The following is a 16,932-nucleotide window of genomic DNA, read 5'->3' as shown; positions in this document are numbered from 1 at the left end:
ATCTTAAGATGAAAACTCCTGAAGCTTAGTGTAACCATAAGCAAACAATCCCTGAGTACTATTGACATAAAATCTAAAGCAAAAATCAGATCATGGAGATTTTAATTTTCTTGCCAGAAGTTTTTTATATAACAGTTTTTTAAAATTATATGCTATATGTTATTATTACTTTATAGTATTATGTAATACCATTTATTTTATTTATATTCTATGGATTTTTTTTAGAATACATTTCTGAAACTCTGAAGTAGTAAGATGGGGAGTACAGGCTGGAAAAGGATATGATCATTCAAGATGGAAAAGGCACCAGTGAAGTGATAGCAATTTGTAATGTCCTTTAGGATGAATGTGGAGCCCTTGACAGACTGGTCAGAAATTTAAAGAAACTACTACCAAGGCAACGTAAGTAAACTAGTATCAAGGGCTTTATTAAAAAAAGGAATAGCAAATTTACTTACAGCTGTTAGAAACAAACAAACCACAGGGGGGAAAAAAAAAAAAGAAAAAAAATCTAACAGCCTAGTAATTCTCAGGAACTGAATATGGAAAATTTAATTCAGGTAAAAAATGCCCTGCTGGAGACCAAGTCTCACAATGATGCAAGGATTCATAAAGCAGGGCTGTCTAAAGCCGCAGTGTTATCAAAGACAGGTTACAGGGCAAATCAGAATAGTATCAAGAGGTATAGCCAGTGACCTAAAGCAGATTTTCACTTCATGGAATTTGTTATTAGAAATATAACTTTATCAATAGCTATTCTTCCCAGAGGGACCCCTGACCTTTGCTAGGTGAAGATCCATATATAAACCCGCTCCCTTCTTATTAATTCTTGTTAAAGTGGAGCTCAAGATATCACAATATAAGAAAAATTACTGTATCATGTTAAACCTCAAAAATATAGAAAGAAAATGAAGGAATATTGAGACAAATGTCTCCTGTTGCTGAGTTTCACTTCAGGTGAATTCACAAACTGGCAAACAGAAATATTTATGCAATTTTGGTTTACAGGAGTACATCTAATGTACATTGTGAGAACACACCACAAAAAGAATTTATCAGTAAACAGCAGGAGATACAGAAGTCATAAATCTCCTGTCCTTGGAGATAGACAAAAGGAAAGGAACTCTAAGGTTTTATCTTAAGACTAGGTTGAGTACAGTATCTGATAAAGCTCCAGGAGGCATAATACATGAAAGAACTGCTTTACATTCCTCTTCATAGTGTACAGTACCAAAAAGAATGGATAACTGGGGAGAGGGAAAGTCTGAGTCTCACTTTTATTTTCCAACAAATTAACTCTTTGCATTTAATTTTACAAAAGGAAAACTGAGCACTTGCTTTTACGTACCACTAACAATTACCATTCAAAAAAGTTACAGTGAATGACATCCATTCCTAAAAATGAAAGATCTGACAGCAAGCTTTCATTGGGAATCTGAGGAATAACCCAATAAACAGAACGCAGAAGTACCAAAACAATTATCAAAAATTATGTCCAGTAACAGTAGACAAATTGTTTCAAAAGCGTTATGCCTCTCTCATCTCACCCCCATCCTGCTATCCCTTGGTACGTGAAAGAAATATCAGAAGCAGAGCAACAAGGGATCCATTTCTTTGTTGTTGTTTTTTAAGCTGTTCATAACCTCTGCCAAATTAGAGTCAGTCAAGGAAAAATTAACATTCTGCTGTACACGTGGAATTGTGCCAGGGATGAAATATCTGCACAGCAAGAACAAATCTGAGAATTAAAACATACCACCTTTCAGCTCCAACCTTCCCCAACACCATCACAAACATCTCTGTTCCTGAATTGTGTTAGCAGCTGTCTACCTGAGGGAGGAACAGAAGAATGTAGGAAGTGAAGACAATGCATTTTGAGGCAGTGCAGAGTGCAGAGTAAAGGTAAGAACAGAGGGAATAAGTTTTTTTCTTTGCTTTCTGGTAACAAAGTACTAAAATCAGATCAGTTTTAAAATTGGGATTGTCATTGAATCATTTCTGTTAGTGATCTCAGCAGCCATAACTGGCTAAATATGTTATGTCTTGACAGAAATGGGAGTCTCACAAGAGAAGGAAAAAAAGTAGAGCACTGCAGAAATCAGTGCCTGGAGCCCCTGCTGAACCAAAGCCTCAGCATGATGTTAAAGAGATATGGTATTGCAGGAGGTACCATCTGTTGTGTTTAGATCCCAGAAGCTAAAGGGCTAGTTTGAGGCAAAACTTGCTCTAGCAAGAAACTTTTTACCTCAGCCCTGAAAGCTAACCCCTTCTTGAGCCAAGCAGGTCAAATTAGACCCGTATCTCCACATCATATTCAGCCACATGTGCGTCTAGGTGGAACCACCTTTTAGACGAGATCATTGTTGCCTTCAAAAATAGCAGCTATTGACACATTACTGAGAGCTGATTAATCACTCCATGTGCCATGCAAAGCATAATTTTTTTGCATAAGCTATAACAGAGATGTTTAGAAGCTTTGTGCTGCAACAGGACTCCATGCTGTTCTCCTTCTCACGTTTTGGTTGACTTGCAAGAAAACAGTGGATGCTGTCTGAGTTCCGTCCCAAGGATAGCCACCCTTCACGTAAGAAGAAAAGTTTTCCAATCCAGCCTCGAAAAGTGAAGAAAAACAACTGAGCTTGAATACACTATAGACAATTAACAGGCCGAAAAGCATCTGCCTCCATGTCACTGAATGCCGATCAACCTGGCTTAGCTAGAGAAAAAATTATTTGTGCTGGTAAAAAGAAACTCTACAGTGCTACACCAAAGGGAGAGAGAGGGAGAATTTATGATCTCCTGAATTATTCCTCCTCCTCTTTCACTAACACCAAATACACTCATGTAAACAAAATATATCCATAGGGTTCAACTATTTACTACTTGAATATCACCGTTGTATTTGGTCACTTAAAACCAAAACAAAACAAAGAAAACAAACAAAACCCACACAAACTTTTTTATTTTGGAGAATATTAAAATGTATAGTTCCCAAGGTGGGGCAAAAATTGCCTCACACAGTTTGGAAGATGTAAGAGAAAATAAGATTTTCTGTTGAACTTTTCTTGAACTTAACCCTCTGTGTCCAACCTCCAGTCAAGATTTTTCCCCTTGTATAATAATTTTCTGCATTTAAAATTCAGCTACTTGCCAAGCAAATAGCATCTGTTTAAACAAAAGGAAGAGATTAGTGGTGTCTACTGTCTGTGATAGGAAAACAGCCAAGCTTTGATAAAACTACGTTTCAAGTTTGCCTGTACTGTTTTCAAAAACTGCAGCTGTTCCCTTCAACTTTTTTAAGCCTTAAGCTTTCTCACATGACCTTGAAGACTTACAAAGCTGCAAAATTGTTCCAGACGCTTACAAACTTTCTAAAGCAATGCATTTCAAAGCGTTCCCAGTGACTTCCTTCTTATGAACAGGCTCATTTAGTGTATCGTAGTTAAGTTCAAAGGCACTCATCTGAGACTTAACGCTTTCTTCTAGAGGTAATATAATATACTTCCATGAAAAAACTAGAAGTTATAGGGTTTAACTAATTAACCCATCCAGAAATTCTTATTGGGATGAAATCAAAGTGAGAAATTCATGACCAACTCCTAAATGCAACAAAATGTCAGCACTTGAATATCCAAAATTATTATCCTACAATAAAAAAATGAAATTTAAAATGTTTCCTAAAAAAATTTCACTTGTTTTTTTAATCTGTTCTGTGAGATTTCTTTATAAGACAAAATACTAGATCACTGTCAATTACCTGAATTTAAAACTGATGATACTTTTCCCCTCTTTTTTCTTTTTAATGGGTTCGAGCAGTTCTTTCTTCTCTTAGCCAGGATGAAGAGTGACTAAGAAAAAACTTTCTAGACTGAGGTAGCAAAAGTAGCTGTTCTTGCCTAGGTCAAAACAGCCCTAAGAACAAAAATTTTAGTTCCAATACTCAAAAAGACCTGAGGATATTCTAATACTGTGAGACAGTTTTACTTACCTAAAGAAGCAATGAAGTCCTGAATTTTCCTTCCCTTATTCTTAGTACTCATGTTATTAATGAAAATTTCCTACTCGGTAATTGTATTATCATATAAGTGTCTAAACTTGGAGACAGGCAGAGAATAAGACTGTATTATTGTGGTCTACACTGACAGATTTAAAAGCACCATCAGTCTTCCATAACACCATTTAGGTCATAAGCTGGCTAGATTTTATATGATGCTTAATTCTTTAGTCTCTTTGTCAATATGTTCTTTACTGGGACTATTCAGAAGTAGGAAAGCATGTGTTCAGAGTAAGATCTGTCTAAAGCTTAGAATGCTATAGGTTATGCAAGGGTTTATTATATCTCACTTAATGTTGTGCACCAACAGATCAACAAAAATTGTCAGCGAGCAACAGTTTCCTGTTTTCCAGGGATCAACCTTTCCTTAGTTCCTAAACTCCTGTGCTAACAGAGGTATTTATGTCTCAAGTTGAAGATGTGAAGCATCAAGGCTGCTGATCAGAGGTGATTACCAACATCCAAAAATCATCAGGCAGACCAAAAAATCCACAAGATTTACTTCAGAATCGTGACATTTAAAAATGATGTTTCGAGTTCTTTTCTGCCCTCTGGGATTGGACTCCACAGGCACTGCATCTTTCAGGCTTTCATCTAGAACAAGAAGGATGAAAAGCTGATTTGATTTAAAAAAATGAAAGTACAAGCTCTTAGAGGTTCACAGAAGGGGGTTAGCACTCTACACAGAGTGCCGAATATGGTAGGGCTCATGACTAACCCAAGATATTGGCATGGCTAATGCAGTTACTTAAATTTTGAGCTCCATGGAATGGTCCCAGAAAGCCTGACACAGCTATTAGATTTCACATGGAAAATGTGATAAAAATTATTATGTAAAAAGCTGATGGGGCTATGACAAAAAACCTTTAGAACCTCTGAGTGTGGTTGCAGCTCAGAGAATCTTGCAAGACACTAATTAACACATAACAGACTTTAGTCTCACTGACACAGAAAAATGCAATCAATTAGTAGTGATATATATGACTCTCTAAGAACAGCTGAAAGACCTAATGAAAATGGAGATAAAGGGAGAGAACCAATGAAGACTACAGAAGATGAACTAAAGCTTGCAGAAAAAAAAAAAATAAAGGCAGAAAAGCAGAATGAGTAATTGTCAGCTACAGGGGCTGAAGGGTGTGAGAAAGTCTTTATCAATTATAGAGAAGAAAACAGAACAGAGCAAAAGCTGAAAGACCAGCCCTGTGCATAGACAGGTGCATGCCCCTTTGCTCAAATTAATGAGGTGTTGCATTAGTACAGCTGAGAACACATTTTTGCCGGGAGACTGCAACAGCTGCCTGGCAGTGAAAGTCTTATGACCTCTAGGAACTTCCAAAGTAAAGAGTAGAAATTTCTTTGCTTCAGTTAATTTTAAAAAAAAATGTATATGTACAGCACCAAAAAAAATCTTGAATCACCAAAGGAGGAATATCTTATTTTTCCATCTCTAGTTCTTATTCAACATGATTTCCATTCACAAGCTTATCAGCAGATTGTTGCTCACTGGCAAGTTTTGTTGAAAGTACAGAAGATGCAGTATATGCAGGGAGAACAGATCGGTGATCATTCTGGGTCAGATGAAACAATGCCAATTAACATCACCTAAGTACGTGTATCATTAATTGAAATACCTTATCATTATCTGTAACAGTAACAAGTCAGATTTACAGCTTATGTCTTTTCTGAAGTGTTCAGGAAAGAAATAATTTTTTTAAAAGAAATCTTCCCTTACTTCTTATGTAGCTTATGTAAGAGGTACTCAAAATTGCAGTCTCTGCCTTTGGGGAGCCATTAATTTCCTCTCATTGTTCTTCTGAATGGGAATAAAAGTGAACAAAAAGAGATCTGGGTAAGAGGAAAAGCTGTCAACCACCAGAAAAAACAACATGATAGGAAGGAGGAGGGAAGTCTCTCTGCGTAGTGATTACACCAAAACTTCCATAAGCAGACACATTTATCAAAAAGGGCAAGGCCTTTACATGCAAAGATGGCTGACTGTTATCTCTAGCCTGAGATATTTGCAGTGTCTGAAATCCAAGGGACTTCATCTGCTATCCTAATAAAGTTTGCCTTGATATCTAAAAAAATTGCCTGTGCTCTAATTTAAATCAAATAATTCCTCTTCAGTTCTCAACAATTGATGAAAATATCAGGCAACAACTGTAAAATCTCTATGAATTTATAGACATCTCTCAAATTTCTACTTTCTTGTCTGAAGATGTTTGTTTCTCTAGACTCTTTCCTCTTAGCCAATTATAATATCCAACTCTTCAGTCTCATTATTTGTACAAGTCTCTTTTAATCACAGAATCACAAAATAGGTAAGGTTGGAAGGGACCACAGTGGGTCAGCTGGTCCAACCTCCCTGCTGAAGCAGGGCCATCCTAGAGTACATGGCACAGGATTGCATCCAGATGGTTATTGAATATCTCCAGTGAGAGAGACTTCACAACCTCGCCAGGCAATTTGTTCCTATGCAAGGTCACCCTCACAGGAAAGTTCTTCCTTGTTCAGGTGGAACTTCCTGTGCATCAATTTCTGCCTATTGCCTCTTGTCCTATTGATCAGCACCACTGAGCAGAACCCTCTTGGCACCCTCCCTTCAGATAGTTATAGACATTGATGAGGTTCCCCTCTCAGCCATCTCTTCTCAAGGCTGAACAGACCCAACTGCCTCAGCCTTTCCTCCTAAGAGAGATGCTCCTGTCCTTGAACCATCTTTGTTACCCTCTCCTGGACCCACTCCATGAGCTCCATGTCTCTCTTGTACTGAGGAGCTCAGAACTGGACACAGATGTACCTCACTACAGCTGAGGGGCAGGATCACCTCCCTTGACCTGCTGGCAATGCTCTTCCTAATGCACCCCTCAATACCATGGACACAGTGCTGGCTCACGACAGCTTGTTGTCCACCAGGACCCCCAGGTCTTTCTCCTCAGAGCTGCTTTCCAGCAGGTCAGCACCCAGCTTGTACTGGTGCATGAGGTTATTCTTCCCCAGGTGCAGGACTCTGCATTTGTCTTTGTTGAATTTCAGAAGGTTCGTCCCTGCCCATCTCTCCAGCCTGTTGAGGTCCTTCTGAAGGGCTGCACAGAACTCTGGAGTATTGGCCACTCCTCCCAGCTTTGTGTCATCAGCAAACTTGCTGAAGAGACATCTACTCTTTCATCTCAGTCATTGCTGACAAGTTAAGTTAAACAATACTGGTTCCAGTATTGAACTTGGGGGACACCACTAGTGACAGGCCTCCAACTAGAATCTGTACCACTGATTATGACCCTTTGGGCTCTGCTGTTCAGTCAGTTCTCAATCCACCTCACTGTCCACTCATCCAATCCACACTTCCTGAGATTTCCCAAGAAGATATTTGTGAGAGACAATGTCAAAAGCCTTGGTGAAGTCAAGGTAGACAATATCCACTGATCTCCTATTATTCATCCAAGTAGTTTTTTCATCATAGAAAGAAATTAGGTTTTTCAAGCATGATTTATCAATAATTTCTTTTAAAAACATGCTTCCAAAAATCAACATTTCTCTTGAGGGTTCAATACATAGGCCAGTACATTGTTACTGAGTGAAGAATTACTTCATTTTGTTTTTTTTTAATATTATACCATAGTTGTGTTAGCTTAATCTGAGTTCCTTTTACCAGCCACCATCTCTGCTAGCATATATTCTGAGTGGGAAGGGACCCATCAGGATCATAGAGTCTGACTCCTGGTCCTGTTCAGGACGCCCCAAGAATCACACCATGTGCCCAAAAGCATTGTCCAAATGCTCCTTGAACTCAGACAGGCTTAGTGCTGTGTCCACTTCTCTGGGTAGCCTGTTCCAATGCTCAATCAACCTCTGGGTGAAAAATCTTTTCCTCAGATCTAGCCTAAATCTCCCCTGACTCAGCTGCATGCCATTTCCTTGTGTCCTACCACTGGTCATGAGAGGGAAGAGATCAGTATTCCATATTCAGTTCTCTCCTGCAGATTCTTATATTTCTCTCACAATTTGTCTGTTCATTTTTATGACAACCTACAACCACAGCTGCAGTATAGAATAGTGCATAAACTGACCAAGGAATGATCCTCTCACTCCAGCTTAGATTTTTCTAAGTCCGATGCCTTAAGTATAAGACAAACTCAAAAGGCTCTCTCACATTAAGGGCTGTATATCACATGTACATAGCACATTACCTGCTCTTCACTTAACCTTCTTGATCCCACAGGCCAAAATATGTGTCTGTGCAACCTTTAACACAGCAAGAAGGTGTTCCTGGTTTAGGCATCTGAAAGCAGTAGAAAACCACCACCTTGTTTTACACAGAAGAGCAGGACATGTCATAGGCCACTGCATCACAAGGATCTCCCCGACACTCTCTGACCCATGCTCTTCACCTCTTTTCTGAGCCACATACACAAGCCAAAGACAAATGAAAGGTCCAGCAAAGGGAACTTTCCAGTAGTGGGAAATAAGTGCAGTTGGGCTGCACACTGTATCTCTCACCCCTGCCAACACAACCTGCATCTCAGTCTTTCCCACAGTTTTGTAGTTGCAGCACTCACTGGTTGTGCCTTTTGTGGACACCACTATGTTATTTGTTTATGAACACCAGGAGTAGCAGCTGAGTAATATCAAACAGCTGCAATTGTTCCAATCACAGTTTCTCTGCATGGGAGCTGGGGATTACAAAAATTTATTGAACAACTGCTATAACTCAGCACTTGCTGACATACCAGAGTCCTTCTGCATATTATTATGCTCCCCAGATCATGGGCCACAACAACTCACAGCAAACTCTCATTTTAAAGACTGGTAAAAACGCAGATATTTTCTATATTTTATATTGAATTTACAGTACTAAGCACATGTGTGCCAAGAATAATTTCTGGCTGAACTGTCTTACTATAAAATTCTCATGAAATGCACATAATAACAGACAATATCTTTAAACAGAGATCAGCTATGGCATGCATGTCTATATATCTCTGTGTACACATAAAATTTTTAGGTGCCTGTTGTACACATGGTTTCTTGCCTATTTCTGCCAGTATTACTGGAGGGTGTCTTAAAATATTAGTTGCATGTTATTTGTTCATAACGTTGATTTCCTGAATTCACATATCATATTAGCTCAACCACTGGAGAGTATGGCATGCTGATATATAATAACAAAGCTAAAGCTGCAGTTTGTAACTGAAGGAAGAACTCACAACCACTGATAATTTAGAAAATTTCTCTTTTTTTTTTTTTAATGGAAGGAAAATGTCTCATCCCCCTTAAGATATGAAGATGCGAGGGTTCTATACCATCAGAATCGTTCTTACCATTATTTTGGTATTTTAAAGACTTTTATGTTGCCTTCAAAATTTCATTCAACTCCTATAGTCCAGTGCAAAAAACCTATTCAAGGTCTTTATATCATTTAAGTCTTACTGGAGTCCGCAAGGTAGTGGATGAAATGTAGTCCCTTCTGCAGTCTCTATGAATTTTCCCTATCTAGTTGTCATGACCAGCTTCTAGAAAGATCTCTTCCCAGGCTGAGAATTATTTGGTCCAAAATACTATGTTAGACCAGCTACTGTGTCCTTGTGACCAGAGATGTGTAGGCTGTCTCTGGACTGTAGTTTAGACCCACTCTCAAATCACCAGCACCTTTACTGTCACCAGCCCTGCTCTTAGGTAGATTTTGCTCCAAAGGAGGGTGAATGCCATGGAATAATGGATTGCTGGGTTTGTAGCTGCAAACAAAGGAATAAAAGAGAACTACAATGAGCAAAATAGAGTCAATTATGTAAATTTTGCATACTTGTCATATCTACAAAGGTAATCAGGGTCTCTCTAAATGCTGTAAGCCTCAACCACCTTTCACTGGCCTCAGCACCTAAAAAGTTTCAGCCTACCATAGAAGTCTCTTTCCAACCTATCTAAAATTATTTTAGAGTGGGAAGCACTAGAAGTAGGAGATGCAATCACTATGTGCATTCACTACCCAAGAACTTCACTGGATTTTACATGAGGTTGGTGAAAGTTTCATTCAGCACAAATCACAGTTTTAGATAGACTTGCAGATTGATAAGAATTCAAGAATTACACAGAACATTTTCAAACTGCACTTTTTTGCACCTGAATATCTCAAATCTTACCAACTTAGTATAAGTTTGGGGAAGATTTGGGGCATGTGTGGTTTGATGCTTGGTATCAAAATGACTGTCAGTTCTCTAATTGCAGTTTTAAAGGTGTCAAGCAGAATGGATAAATTCGTTGTCTCAGTTCCTCTGATAAACTTAGATAACTAATTCACTGAACTCCCTGAAAGTGAAAATTAAAGAGTGTTTCCCTTTACTCTTTTTGTCTAGCCCAAATTTTTCCAAAGGGGTACAATGTATGATACATGGTGATTCAAATCCAGGTATCTGTATTTCAGAAAAACTCAGACTCCGTTGAGCTGGTTGGGTTTAAAGGCCAAGGAGCTACTCTAAACTTGTATCATTTACATTTGTGTGGTTGGAGAGGACTGTTTGCTGATTCAGGCATTCTGAAACTCAAAAGTTCAAAGGTTAAAGAAAATCTCTGTGCTGCATCCAATGAACCAATAATCTAGACACTCAAGGTGTTTGGTAATAATATGTTCGGGAAGGAAGTGCTGATATCTTCCCTCTTTTTCCTTGTTGTAGATTTCAAGTTACTTTTCTGACATGACAGTAAATCTGTAGATAGAAAAAGCTTTGAAAATACATCACTCCATGAAATGGAATTATTTTGTTTCCAGTCACATGCAGTACTTTGAAGGTGAACTCTATTTCATTTTCTGATGGTATTCCTTTCTATTTTTGAAAGCTTTGTGAATGGGAGAACAAAGGGAAAGAATTTATTCTCTTTAGATGTAGTTAGAAAAAGGAAAATACAATGCAGTAAATGCAGAATAGATCTAACTAAATAGGTATTGTTCTACAAGAAAAGAAGACATTTAATCTCCTGAAAGCAATATGAAGCCAACAAGTCTTGCAAAGAAACCTAGTTAGTAGAGCCTAGTCTAAATGCTCTATTTAGCAAGTGTAATTCTGAATTATTCTTCTAGTCATGAATTGGTGCAAAGAATTTGTACAGAAAAAAAATACATAGATTATAGACTTGACAAGGAACTCTAGCAGATAAAACATCATTCTTCTGTTATTTTGTGCACCCAAACTATTTGATTTGAGTCATAATCTTGGTAAGCTCTTAAAAAAACTGTAGGCAGGCTGTCCCTGCAGTTCAGTTGGGAAGCTGATCCAGAATTACTTTTCTCTCACAACAAAAAAAAAATTCGATTAATTTCCATCTTAAATGCATTCACAATCAATTAATGGCTTGTTTCTTTCTACAGTTGTCTCTTTTTTAATTTCTTGTATTAGGTAATTATTTTGCAGTTTAAATGGTTAATTACAACTTGTACTTTTGAATTATAAATGGTTGTAGTTGTATAAAAGATTGCCTTTAAATTTTATGGGAGAGCCTTGTGTCTTCTGTTGCTAGGTAACACTGAAAAATATTTAAACCCAAATATTAATATTTGCATTTGAGTCGTAAGGGCTGGATTTCACAAACTGCAATATTTGGTGTAGCAAATGTAAGTGCTACCCAGGGAGAAATCTCTTCCTTTATACATAGGTTATGTATCCATTAATTCCTGCTGCATCCCTCAAAATTGGAATTAAATTGCTGGTCAGGAATCAGTGTCCCTTTGCCCAGGGACGTAGTCTCCTTGATTGAGTAAATTGATCTTAAGGGCTCCAGTGTCTGCAACTTCTTGGTTACTTTGTACTTTAACATTAATATTGTGGCTAGACAAATAGTAATAAATACAAACATTTAAGACTCCCAGCCACAGGCCTCAGCATTTCCTAGACTATAATAAATAATTCTTGATGTTTCCTGGGGGTATGGAAGAGGCAGTTATTAAAGCCTGTCAAAAAGGAAATACTGTAAACCCCATAAGCACAAAATATTATCAATTCTAGCAGAGATATAATGATTCACTGGAGGAAGAATTTGTGCTTAAAGTTTTTTGTGAGCATCTGTGTCAAGAATCAGGTGCTACAGGCATTTGCAAAATTTCTCATCTTATCCTAGAGACATGTCAGCACCTAATTTTGCTCCTGTCAAATCTTTCACCTTTCTTTTTCTCTACTTGCGCTTTCTTCCAACCTTGTAAGAATTGGCATCAAATTGTTTACCTTCTGCTTCAGAAAACTGTATTCTCTTCTCATCCAATAATCAAGTGGTCAGAATATTCACCTATTTTGAGAAATGTTGACTCTTGCTTTTCCTGGGAGCACGTAACTCAAGTCCTCCACTTTCCATGTTAGTGCAGCCTGAAGAATTCTTCAGAACTGCATAAAATAAGAAAAGCAGATGTGGGAACACCCTGCTTCAGAATATACCTTAATATGGAGCATGAGAGGAGTTGAAAATCCTGAAGAGGAGGAACTAGGAGCCTATCTCATACATCCTAGGATAGATACCCCAATGAAATGGGGCACATGGTGCAGGAAAGTGTAAACAAAAATGTTTGCTAAGGGTCCTGAGGGTTGAGATGCCCAAGTCAGCGGAGTAACACTCTTTTCCAGATCTAAGTATGCCACTCATGGCACCATTTTTCAAATATGCTTGATGTTACCCACCCACCAGACATTACAGGCCTCCCAAGTCCTACAGACAGGGGATCTCCTGGTCCCCAACAGCCTTCAGGTAAAGCCAAATCACTACCTCAATCACTCTCTGTCCCTGAAGAAATTAAAAAATTCTTGCATCTCTTCTTCCACCACAAAGTCATGACAAAGGAGCACCAACAACAAGCCGGAAGCTGAACATTCTCCTAACAGAGTAGCTATTAGTCAAGTTTAGCTGTGCTGATAAGCAATGGAGAATACCAGGCTATAAATCTTTTGCAAGAGAAAGGCTGAGAAAAGGGATAGGCCATATCTTTTTTTTTTTTTTTTTTTTTTTTTTGTGGTATTTCCATCAGTTTAACTTAGTATACTAGATTCGGGGGGGGGGGGGGGGGGGGAACAAAAAACAAGAAACTTTCTTTTGCCATTTAATTTTTCACACAGACCACACAGAAAAGTAAAGCAACTACTTGAAATGGTTTGAGATCTACTATGCTGTACTTGGTCAGTCTGGCCAACAGCATGTTTTTGCTTAGGCTCCAAAGAAAGCTCCAATAAGAACCTTTGCAAACTTTTCTTTGTTCTTTCCTCTAGGAGATTCCCTAATCTCAGGTGTCACAAGAGCATTGCCTCACATTACCCTGCATTGCCTCCACAGCAACCATAGACAAGAGAGGAAATGGTCACATAAGGAAGAGTTTCTCTTCTGGAATGACAGCTAGGATTCTCCCCCAGCTCTCACATTCAACAATGCTGTGTCTGCAGGGACTTGATATAATTCCCAAGACCTGTGATACTGGTTTTGATCATAAAGAAATTGCAATGTGACACCAGAGATATGACTGCATCATCATATGATATGGGATCTTCTGCAAAATGGATCTTTTCTGATACAGAACTTCAAACTCTGAGAAAAACATTTATATATCCACAGTTCCAGATCCGAGTATGGTTTTATTTGCCCAAGCCTACCTGAATCCACACTCAAACATGAAGAGCATAACTCTACAACTGATTAAAAGAAATCTGAATTTATATAAAAAACAAAGCAGTTATCTTTTTTCTTTCTCAGAATATTTTCCTGAATATTTGTCCTACTTCAGAGTAACAACCAGAGAATTCTGAATCTTAGCATCTTATGCACAACTAAAAAGAACTGCAAAAGCATTCAGGTATAACTCTCTGGAGGATGGAGAGGTTATTTTCTGGTTTTCATGATCAAGATACCAAAAAAAATCCCCAAGAAGATTATTCATTCTGGTTCCAAGACCTGATTTCTTTCCAATGCAGTTCAGTGAGGGATTTAAGCTTATTTCTCACAGTGATGTACTTCCTTTGCCAGTGCTGATTAACATTGATTCTGACCCCAGTTCATCTCAGTTATATAAAAATATGGCCTTGCTGAGAGGCAATTTTTAGCGCTTCTCATGCAGAAGATCATTGCTTTCTGCATGGAGAAGATGCAAAGAGTGAGGAATGGAAGAGATCTCATCGCATGGTTTTTAAAGTTCTGTTATACTTAGGACTGAATAAATCACTAGTTTCCCCTAAAAAAAACCCCAAAATTGTTTTCTTAATGTCTAAACTTAACCTCTGACATACAGAATTAATAAAACATTCCTGTAACCAATCACCCAACACAAAATCCAAAAAGTTTCTGATCTCCAAGTCAGGTTAACCTTAAAAAAAAAAACCTACGGAATTTTTTTTAAATAATTGAATTCTGACTTACAACAATAATATGTACAATAGCTGCTACTAAAATATTATCATTTAACCTGTCATATAAATAATTGTATGGTGATGTAACTCTATTCCCTAGAGAATATTTGATCTTCAACCTTCAGCAGGTTAGTCTAGGTATCACTCAGATTTAACTTAGGCTTTAATTTGGGAGTTCATTGAATGCCTATGGCTCAATTTAGCCCTCTCTGCAGGTGATTCTCACTCAAACAGTGGTTATGTCTGACATTTGTCTTGCTAATGCCAGTAATGTTGGAAACTGAAATAAGAATGCACTTATGGAACAGATAATATACGATTAGACCATTATGTCAGAGTTGATTTCTTGAATGTTTTTACCACATGGTATTTGTTATTTCCTTTATTAGTGGTCAAATGTTTACTAAAGTTTTCAGATGTTACTACCAGTGAACAAATGCCCACTTTATCCTATATACTTCTGATTCAGCTAAAAATCTCGGTTTTACCTCCTTTTGCTAAATATAAGGGTATCATGTGTATACACCATTCCGTTTTTCTTTCATATTTTTTTGGAAGCAGGTACATGTTTTGTAGTATCTGATGTCTCTTTCTGGCAATTTTCCTTCACAAAATATTTACAAGGAGTTGTGGCTCCTCTTCTGACAGTTGTGGAATTTTTCAGTATGAGACATCTGACTTGCTACCGACAGTACTAGGAACTAAATTCAACTTTGGGAACTGCTAATCAAGGTTTAATACACAACATTTTTTAACACTTTCTACTTGCCAGAAGAGGAATTCTCTGAATACTACTACCTCTAGTGTCTGGGGAACAGAATCACACATACCATGAGATTAATACTTTGCTTAGCAGCAGTTCAACGCTTAAGCTTTGCCAACACAATGCCACCATTGGTATCTTAGTTATTGTCTTTTCTTGTTTTGCACTGATTTAAAGACAAGAAAAGGGACACATTGAATGGAATATTTACAGATTTAATTCTATAAAGCGCAGTTTATAACACAACTTTTTTGTCAACAGGACTGTGATAGAGATGTTTGTACGGCTGAATGGTTCATTGATATTTAAAATTCTATTCTCGGCTGGGCGAATACCGATGGATACATCAATTACTGCCAACAAGAATGGGTGGTTTAAGAAGTGTGTCATCCACTTGTCTATGTAATGGAGAAGTAAGATAGTCCAATTAGCACAAAGCTGGCAGCACCTCAGCAGTTAATTATAAATACTTTCCACAGTGTAATCTAATGATTTAAAATATACTTTATTTATCATGTGGGCTTTTTTTTTAAGTTTTCTTACCGTTCAGGAAAAGTTTATATTTTAAATCAATGTCATCGATTTTGGTTCATGCCTAAAGTTCACAAAAAAGAACGCCCAGAATGTTGCTGGTTTTGGGGGAGGAGGGGGCACATGTATGAATTCCAGAATGTAATTCTTCTTTTACACCAACACAATAAATTTATTCCCATAAGTAATTATTTATCCCTGAGGTCAGAAATATTTTTCTACATGAGAATCATAACTCCAAAGTATTAAACAATGAATAGGTTTCCTACCAATGGTTTGTGTAGCTCTTTTGTGCTTAGCTTCAGCATCTCTCTCTCTATTGAAAAGAAAGGTTGGATTCAGTGTTTGTTCCAGCACCAAATGTTGAAGGACTCATATCATAATCCATCATCCTGAAAATACAAATGAATAAAGCAAGGTCTGTAAGTCCTTTTGCAAAAGTATGAAGTGCTAAATATTTATCACTGATAAGACAGGTAATACTGGGACATTAAAAGATGAAATGGTTCAGAAACCTTTTAAAATAAGGGCTTCTCCCTGCAGCTGAAATTAACTGAGATTCCCATCTTCCCTTTAGTATTGTTAATTCTTTGAAGTAGAATCCATCATGTCATAATATGGCTATGTATTTAGCCCACAAAAGCCCAATTCTGATTTCAGCCTCTAGATACTATCAAAAAATAAAATTAAAAATTATTTTTTTAAAAAAAACCTCTTTTTCTTAAAATGAGAAATATATGCTTCCATGTCCAAAAAAAAAAAAAATTTATAATGCACATAGCTGAAAATTTGACGAGAGAGGGAAATATTGCACTAAGTTCCTAAAGGGTCCTGCATATGTATATGACTAAGAAATGAGATTTCTTCTGAAACGAAGTTCTGTGTGTTTTTCCCTAGCTCTCTTTCAGAGAGCAACCCGGTTGCAAAAACATCTTCTATATGAAATGATAAATAGCCACATAATAAAATAATAATACAAAGCAATGATTACCATGAGTGCTTAAGATAAAAGCACCTAAAATGTTTCAAGATGTAGTCTTTTTCATTGAAATATATCTTTTCAAGAGCAGTGATGCTCATAGCCAAGTAAAACATACAGATAAGACTTCTATAATCTCCATAATGGAAAGATATTGGAGATTCCACTTCCCATATCAAAAGAATACATATGTCTAATGTCTGTACAGAACCACTCTTTGGGTGGAGAAAACACTCGG

At 37.4% G+C, this 16,932-nt stretch overlaps 1 long non-coding RNA gene across 1 annotated transcript; it reads left to right on the top strand.

The window, feature by feature from the left end:
* The first annotated feature begins 231 nt into the window (after positions 1 to 231).
* On the top strand, positions 232 to 15,012 carry LOC120323784. Its single transcript, XR_005564628.1, has 3 exons — positions 232 to 402; positions 1,823 to 1,902; positions 13,294 to 15,012. It is a non-coding gene; the product is annotated as an uncharacterized LOC120323784 (long non-coding RNA).
* The last annotated feature ends 1,920 nt before the right edge of the window (positions 15,013 to 16,932 follow it).

The sequence above is a fragment of the Pipra filicauda genome, unplaced genomic scaffold (genome assembly GCF_003945595.2).
Source record: "Pipra filicauda isolate LSUMZ 115617 unplaced genomic scaffold, ASM394559v2 scaffold342_size772408_pilon, whole genome shotgun sequence".
Lineage (NCBI taxonomy): Eukaryota > Metazoa > Chordata > Aves > Passeriformes > Pipridae > Pipra > Pipra filicauda.
Note: the sequence above shows the minus strand (reverse complement) of the source record. Positions and strands in the feature narration are given on the sequence as shown.